This window comes from Melospiza melodia, unplaced genomic scaffold (genome assembly GCF_035770615.1).
Source record: "Melospiza melodia melodia isolate bMelMel2 unplaced genomic scaffold, bMelMel2.pri scaffold_44, whole genome shotgun sequence".
Taxonomy (NCBI): Eukaryota; Metazoa; Chordata; class Aves; order Passeriformes; family Passerellidae; genus Melospiza; species Melospiza melodia.
In genome coordinates this window covers 4,749,995-4,757,632 of record NW_026948761.1, presented here as the reverse complement: position 1 = coordinate 4,757,632, position 7,638 = coordinate 4,749,995, and the positions used below count along the sequence as shown (strand labels likewise).

The 7,638-nt window shown below is 52.2% G+C and overlaps 1 pseudogene; it reads right to left on the bottom strand.

Annotated features, from left to right (window-relative positions):
* Positions 1-5,137: 5,137 nt before the first annotated feature.
* On the bottom strand, positions 5,138-6,006 carry LOC134434586 (olfactory receptor 14J1-like; annotated as a pseudogene).
* Between the last annotated feature and the right edge of the window lie 1,632 nt (positions 6,007-7,638).

Genomic DNA, 7,638 nt, shown 5'->3' with positions numbered 1-7,638 from the left:
TTTGTCTTTTCTTCTTCTCTTCCTATATATACTCTTATGGCTTCTCACAGCAGTTCATTAATATTTTTTTCCTGCCAGTCCTCTATTCTTTCTAACTTTCATCTGATATCTTGATGTAGTGACAAATTGTACCTTGAGAAGGACTTGGCCTGTCGGAACCCAGGACACACCTCTGGGTGCCCTGGAGGACATGTGCCCCTGGCAGGGGGCTGGGGATCCCTGGCAGCGGGCTGGGGAGTCCTGGCAGGAAGCCAAAGATGCCTGGGATTTTGATCTTAACCCATGGAGCAAATTACCACCCTTGTATGAAGAATTACAAGTCACAAAATTTAAGTAGAATGATAATGAATCTGTCAGAGGGTATAAAACGGTATTTTGGGGATTTTTATATAGAGGTCTAGGAGGCAAGATGGAGGGACTTGGGTGTTGTCCTATTCTTCTTCCTTCTTCTTCTTAGTCTCCATGTTCTTGGTGATGGTGGCATTTTAGGATTGGTTTAGAGTAGAAGTAGACTGTCTAACATAGGTGATAGGTATTGGGAAATAATGATAAATAAAGTACACGTAGTTCATAGTATAAAATGTAGACACCAGCCCTGGGATGGGGAGTGTGCCTCTGTCTGACCTGCTAAAAACATCTCGGCAGGCCAGAGAAAAAATGTTATAGATAAGAAACAATAAAGAACCTTGGAAACCAGAGCCGAAGAATTCAGACTCCTTCTTGGAAACATCAGGCTGAGAAAAAAGGATTCTTGGGGTCATCCCCGACTGCAGGGAACCCAAGATTGGCCTTCTGGGCTGTCTGGGTCAACATCAGAGTAAATCTGGAAGTTTTGCTTTAGCCTATTAAGCCATGGTGCTGGGGTCTCATCTTGTTCCTGGGTGCCGTCAAATGCTAACCTGGTATTACTCCCTCTAGGGACTGATTCTTTTATCCCTCTGGTCATCAGGGACCTGTGATCTCTCATGTTCCTTCTCCCCTCTTCTTGATTAGGGTCCCAGTCAGGCTCCACTAAAGGCATTTTTTTTTGTCACCTGGGGGCCTGGGTTGGTTTTCTTGCTCCCAAATTTTCATTCCTGCAGTTCTTATTAATCGAATCTCTTCTGGGGAAAATAGGATGTTAAAGATGGAGTTCAATTCTCCCCATGTATAAATATTGGGGGCTAAAACTGGATTAATTTGATTTGCTATTCCTACTGGCCAATCTCACTGGCCACCCTGCACATGGGAACTTCTCTGAGGGGGAACAATTTTTCCACTTTACCCACTTTGGAGCGGGTGTTACAACATCAGCTGTGGAGGCTGACTGGTTAACTTCACTCTTGGGCATGAGATTCTGAGATGTTGTTTGGCTTCTCATTTGTGCTGGGGGAGGCAGAGCAGGAACCTGCTGGTGAATTAGGGGTGCATGAGATGGTTGAGGTAAGGGAACAGTAGTGAAGGGTAAAGAGAGTAAGGAGAGGGTAGAGGGGAAGGTGTTGGAGGTATAACTGGGTTAGGAGGTGGTAAAGGAATGACAGCTGGGAGAGGAGAAGGAACTGTGTCCACAGCAAGAGGAATTGGAGGAAGGATTTGAGGTACTGCAAGGGTAGGAGGAAGTAAGTGGTCAAGGAGGTCCCAGTTTTTGTCAGCCTTCCCAGCCTCTCCTTCTTCTTTTACTTTCCTAGCTTGCTTTCCCTCTTTTAATTCATAGACTCTTGTATTTTCCTCCTCTGAGGCGTGCTTTACCCAACAGGTGACATTCTGTATGTGATGGGCCGTTTGTAGGAACTTGGGACAAAACAGAACGTGCATCACCTTTGGACAGAGAGGCAGGTAACTCAGGAAATGTGTAAGGATGTTGTTAGGTCATGCAGAAAGAAAGTTAGAGAGGTGAAAGCTTAAGGCTTAACCAGGCCATATCTGTGAAGGATAATAAAAATGTTTCTATAAGTACATTAATAGCAAAAGGAGGTACAAGGCCAATATCCATTCATTATTGGGGGAGATACGGTTTCCAAATATGAGGGAAAGGCTGAGGTACCTAACCGCTTCCTTGTCTTAATTTTGAAAAATCAGACAGGTTGTCCTCAGAACAAGAGTTCTCCTGAGCATGTGGATGGGCACAGGGAGCAGAACAGCCCCCTGTAATCCAGGAGGAAGCAGCTGGGGACTGGCTGAGCCACTCAGATGCTCACAGGTGTCTCTGGGAACAGATGGGATCCATCCCAAGTGGGTGGGGGAGCTGATGGATGAGCTCCCCAAGCTGCTCTCCATCATTTACCATCAGTGCTGGCTCAGCAGGGAGGTCCCAGAGGACTGGAGGTGCCAGTGTGAGCCCATCCCCAAGAAGGGCTGGAAGGGGGATCTGGGGAACTCCAGGCCTGTCAGCCTGACCTGGGTGCCCGGCAAGGTTATGGAGCAGATCACCCTGAGTGCCATCACAGGGCACCCACAGGATGGCTGAGGGATCAGAGACAGCCAGTGTGGATTTCAGTATCTGCACTGATGATCTGCATGAGGGGACTGAGTCCAGCATCAGCAAATCTGCAGATGACACCAAGGTGGGTGTGAGTGTGGATCTGCTGGAGGGTAGGAGGGTTCTGCACAGGGCCCTGGACAGGCTGGATCCAGGGCCCAAATCCAACAAGGTGAGGTTTAACAAGTCCAAGTGCTGGGTCCTGCACTTTGGCCATAACAACCCCTGCAGTGCTACAGGCTGGGGACAGAGTGGCTGGAGAGCAACCAGGCAGAAAGGGACCTGCAGGGACTGATGGACAGCAGGCTGGACATGGGCCAACAGTGTGACCAGGTGGGCAAGAAGGCCAAAGGCTCCTGGCCTGGCTCAGGAATGGTGTGGCCAGCAGGAGCAGGGCAGGGATTCTTCCCCTGTGCTCAGGACTGGTTGGGCAGCCCCTTAAATGCTGTGTCCAGTTCTCGGCCCCCTAATTTAGGAAGGACATGGAAGGGCTGGAGCATTTCCAGTGAAGGGCAACAAGGCTGGGGAAGGGTCTGGAGAACAAGTCCTGTGTGGTGTGGTTGAGGGAGCTTGGGTTTTTTATTGGTGAGAAGTGGAGGCTCAGGGACACAAGCTGGTGTCAGGGCACAGGTTGGACTTGATGTTCTCCAAGGTCTTTTCCATTCTGAGTGATTCTGTGATTTTCTGAAACCACCCTTGGAGCAGTTGCACAATGAGTCCTGGGCCTCCTCTTCAGAAGCTCCAGCAGCCCAGGCCCCTCAGCTTCTCCTGCCAGCCCCAAAGCCCATCCTGTCAGTCCTGCAGAGCCTCTGCAGCTCCTCCTCACTGCCCAGAACAGGGAGCCCCAGAGCCAGACACAGCAGCCCAGATGTGCCCCCCTGGCCTGGGGTGCCTCTGGCAAGGGAGCAGCACCAGGCACTGCAAGAGCCTGCAGACAATTCCTGCAGCACTTGTAGGATGATCCTGCTGCCCAAGGGACGTTCCCATGGGACCAGGTCAGGAACTGCAGTGGGGAGTGGGGCCAGAGAGGAAAGGGCAAACAGGGATGGGCTCCTTGGAGGGGAGGGGACAGAGATGGGCAAGAGGAACAAATTTGTACAAGCAAAGAGTACAGAAAGCAAAGGTGAAGTAAGGGAAATGGTCAGGGCATTTTGGGGGTGGCTGCCAGGCAGCCCTGGCTCTGACCACCAGTGTCTGCAGTGGCACAGGAAACTCCCAGCTCATGGGAACAAACTTTCTGGCTGACTGCAGAGGCCCGGACAAAGCTGAGTGGTTTCCCTGGTGTGCCCCAGCCCTTGCTGGCCCCAGGGGCTGATGGCATTTGTGCTCCCTCAGGTTCATGTCCCCACAGCAACATCATGGGGGTGCTCCCCCTGCTGTGTGCAATGCAAACAGGGGCTGCTGAGCCAGTGCTGTCGTGTCTGTGCCTGCAAGGATGGGGCACCTGTGTGAGCTGGGGGAGAGGCCAGGGCTGCAGAGGGGGGATGTTGTTGGCAGCTCCATGAGGACGCTCTGGGACGCTGCCCTGGGCTGTGCAGCGCACTGGGGATGGATCAGCCCCTGCTCTGCTGCTCCTTCCCCTCTGCCCCAGGGCCCTTGCAGAGCCCCAGCCATGCTGTTTGCCCCCAGCCTGCCCACAGCCAGCCTGGGGCTGCTCACGGGGCTTTTCTGTGCTGAGCATTGGCCTGGGTGTGTTCTTGAGAGAGCCTGGGCAAGGAGCCTGGAGCCCCCAGGGCCTGGGCTGAGGCATCAGCACTGCCCCAGCAGTGCCCATGGCCTGTCCCTGCTGCAGCCCTGGCACTGCCACCCCCAGGGCTGTGCCCGGCCCCGAGAGCACTCAGGCCCTGCAGCAACACCAGGGCCACCAGGGCAGCGGGGCAGGGCCACGGCAGCAGCACTGGCAACACCAAGTGCTGCTGCTGCTGGGCACAGCTGCTGGGCCAGCGCTGATCTGCCCCCAGCTCTGCACACAGACGTTGCTGCTGCAGCTCCAGAGAAGGCAACAAAAGGGCATCTCTGCAGAAAACTCTGCTGGGACATCCTTTAGCTACTTTGAAGCACTGAGGGTGCAGCCCCACATTGACACAGTCTGTGCTACAGTGAGTGTGGAGAGAAACAAAATGACAAATGGCATTTTCAGTGCCATTTCTCTGTGGAAAATACAGAAGGGCTTGACAGCTAGCTTACAAAAAAAGCTGCGGTAATGGATGAAATAACAATTGATGATTTTAGAGTGTATCCATAGCAAGGAAGAAGACAAAGCATCAGCATGCGAACAGATTTGAAAAGATACATGTAAATTTTTGTAAGCTAGACTAGGTGCATGCATAAATGTGTATACGTACCTTATTAAATTTCTGTAAAACTTTTGCTAATTATATTGATACAAAGATCTTTGCTCTAATGAATATTATAAGTTATTGTGATGTACTTAATGACTTTAGGATGATGCTTTCTTAAAAGTATAAAAACTCAAGAACACATGTTGGTCACATCCAATCTAAGAGTATCAGACAAGATTAAAAACATAAAACAAAGAAAAAGAACCTCCAAAATGAAACCAACAGAATGTATCAAAAACGAGTTTTATTACAAGTGATTTGCAGAAATTGGAAAGCAGTTTAATGTTCCTGGAAGCACCCAGTCATCAGTCTCCACACTGCAGCCTTGAGCTCCTGGTTCCTCAGGCTGTAGATTAGTGGGTTCAGGGCTGGAGGTACCATCGAGTACAGAACTGACAGGGCCAGATCCAGGGATGGGGAGGACATGGAGGGGGGCTTCAGATGAGCTAACGCTGCAGTGCTGAGAAACAGGGAGACCACAGCCAGGTGAGGGAGGCAGGTGGAAAAAGCTTTGTACCGTCCCTGCTCAGAGGGGATCCTCAGCATGGCCTTGAAGATCTGAATATAGGAGAAAACAATGAACACAAAACAACCAAAATTTAAACACACACTTACAGCAATTGGGACAAATTCCCTGAGATAATGTTTGGAGCAAGAGAGCTTGATGATCTGTGGGATTTCACAGAAGAACTGGCCCAGGGCATTGCCATGGCACAGGGGCAGGGAAAATGTATTGGCTGTGAGAAGCAGAGCAGTGAGAAAGGCACTGGCCCAGGCAGCTGCTGCCATGTGGGCACAAGCTCTGCTGCCCAGGAGGGTCCTGTAGTGCAGGGGTTTGCAGATGGACACGTACCGGTCGTAGCACATGACAGTCAAGAGATAAAACTCTGTTGCTGCCCAGAAAACAAAAAAAAATACTTGAGCAGCACATCCTGTGTAGGAGACGTTCCTGATGTCCCAGAGGGAATTGTGCATGGCTTTGGGGACAGTGGTGCAGATGGAGCCCAGGTCAGTGAGGGCCAGGTTGAGCAGGAAGAAGAACATGGGTGTGTGCAGGTGGTGGCCGCAGGCTACGGCGCTGATGATGAGGCCGTTGCCCAGGAGGGCAGCCAGGGAGATGCCCAGCAAGAGGCAGAAGTGCAGGAGCTGCAGCTGCCGCGTGTCTGCCAATGCCAGCAGGAGGAAGTGGCTGGTGGAGCTGCTGTTGGATATTTGCTCTGCCTTGGCATGGGGATCTGTAAAAATAGTAATCATGGAATCATTGGGTTTCGAGAGGACTTTAAATATCCCAGCACAGCCTGGGGGCACTTTCCCCCCTCTCCCTGCTCTGAGCTCTGCTGCCTGGAGCTGTCCCTGCCAGCAGCTGCTTCCCTGTGCCCAGTGCTGGGCCCTGCCAGTGCTGCCAGAGCCCAGCCCAGCCCTGGGGGCTCAGCTCTGCCCTGAAGACCCCTCCCAGCTCTGGCACTGCCCGGGGGCAGCTCTGGCTCTCCAGGCTCTGATTGCAACGTCAGAGCAACCCTGAGGAGGCTGGAAAAGCAACACTGATGCTGCCTCTAAATGATGCTTGGGTAATTTCTGCACTTCCTGGTTTATTCATATCTGGGAGATTTTGTTTGTTTTTTTTTAGTATCATTCTGATATTAAAAATATCTATGTGCTCTCTCACATACAGGCAACCTAGAGCAGTAGATTAATAAAGCAGGTTTTCCCCTTTTATGCAACCCCTTCCTCACTGTGCTCCCTGTATAATCTACTTGGACATGTTGTGGAGTTAAGTGCCATGCTGGGACCAGTGCTGAACAATGCAGCATCACCACCACACAAGGATAACACATCCAAACCTTACCAGCTGTTTGTCCCACCAAGATCTTGTCCTCCAGTGCTGGGAGCAGCTGCCAGGGCTGACTGAGAGCTGTCCCTGGCAGCCAGCAGAGTCCCTGATCCAGCGCAGCGCCCTGGGCTTCAGGACCCTGCTCTGCGCGACAGCCCTGGGCACCCCTGGCTGCTCTGCACAAGAGACAATCAGAGAATGTACTCACAGAGTCTGTAGGCATTGGGATGTTGCAGCTTTAAGAGATGGCTCCAGGAGCTGCAGCTGCATTGTCCTGCAGCCAGAGGTTCCTGTGCCAAGGGCTGGCAGTGATTCTGCCCCAGGCACTTCTCAGCACCTTCCCAGCCCTGACGGATTGAAGCTCTCTGTGCCTCTGTGCTGTGCCCGGGGTGGCTGCAGGCAGTGCCCCAGCCCTGCTGGGCTGGCAGAAGAGCTGCTCATCAAGAGAAATGTGCTTTTGAAGCTCTTCTTGTTTACCAGGAGCTGCCTCTGTGCCAGGAGCCCAGCCCAGCTCAGCAGCACAGACACAGCACAAGGAAATTAATGAGCCTCTGGGGCTTTTTGCTCAGGCCCTGAACATCAGTCCCTGAGAAGGAACTGAAGAAACCTCTCCAGAACTCCAAGTCAGAATCCAACTCCAAAGTTTCTTGGACTTTTAATGGGTCCCAGAGAGGGACACAACTGAGAAAGTGTCCCCAGGTAGAGCAGAGAACTGGAGGCAATGATGACAGGAGGGTCTTGGTGCCCTGGGGCACAGCAGCAGGGTCTGTGCCACCAAGGGCTGTGAGGAGACACCTTGTCCTGAGGCCCTGGGGCCTCTTGGCACAGCCAGGCTGGGCACTGTCAGCCCCTTTTCCTGCCCTCAGCATCCCCCCCTAACCCAAATCCCAGTGGCCTCAAGGATCTGCTGGAAGGAGTCCCTGGGGAGCCTTACTCAGCAATGGCCCTGGGGGGGTCTTTAATGCTCCCTGAAGGGATTGCAGGTTTTTCAAAGGACTTTGAGTTTG